This window comes from Penaeus monodon, chromosome 32, assembly GCF_015228065.2.
Source record: "Penaeus monodon isolate SGIC_2016 chromosome 32, NSTDA_Pmon_1, whole genome shotgun sequence".
Lineage (NCBI taxonomy): Eukaryota > Metazoa > Arthropoda > Malacostraca > Decapoda > Penaeidae > Penaeus > Penaeus monodon.
Window position 1 is genome coordinate 34,860,040 of NC_051417.1, and position 240 is coordinate 34,860,279.

The 240-nt window shown below is 46.2% G+C and overlaps 1 protein-coding gene across 1 annotated transcript in view; it reads left to right on the plus strand.

The window, feature by feature from the left end:
• LOC119593648 (A disintegrin and metalloproteinase with thrombospondin motifs adt-1-like) overlaps positions 1-240 on the plus strand; it is an 88,803-nt gene that overhangs the window by 73,853 nt on the left and 14,710 nt on the right. The window lies entirely within an intron of this gene.

Sequence of the window (240 nt, forward strand, 5' to 3'; positions counted from 1 at the left end):
TTATCTATTCATGCAGTACTTTTACTCAGTAAACTGCTTGAAAATGTATACGAGCTTGCGAACATGGTAACGACTGTACGCTCAAACATCCCGTAAATCCGACTTCTCGCTTGGAATACGTGAAATAAAACGATCTCGATGCGGACGTAATCCCAGACGAACACCCCATAACGAGATTTCAACCTCCGTGACGAGATCCGTGTCCTCTTGACGGCCATCTCCGCGAAGACAGTCCTCATC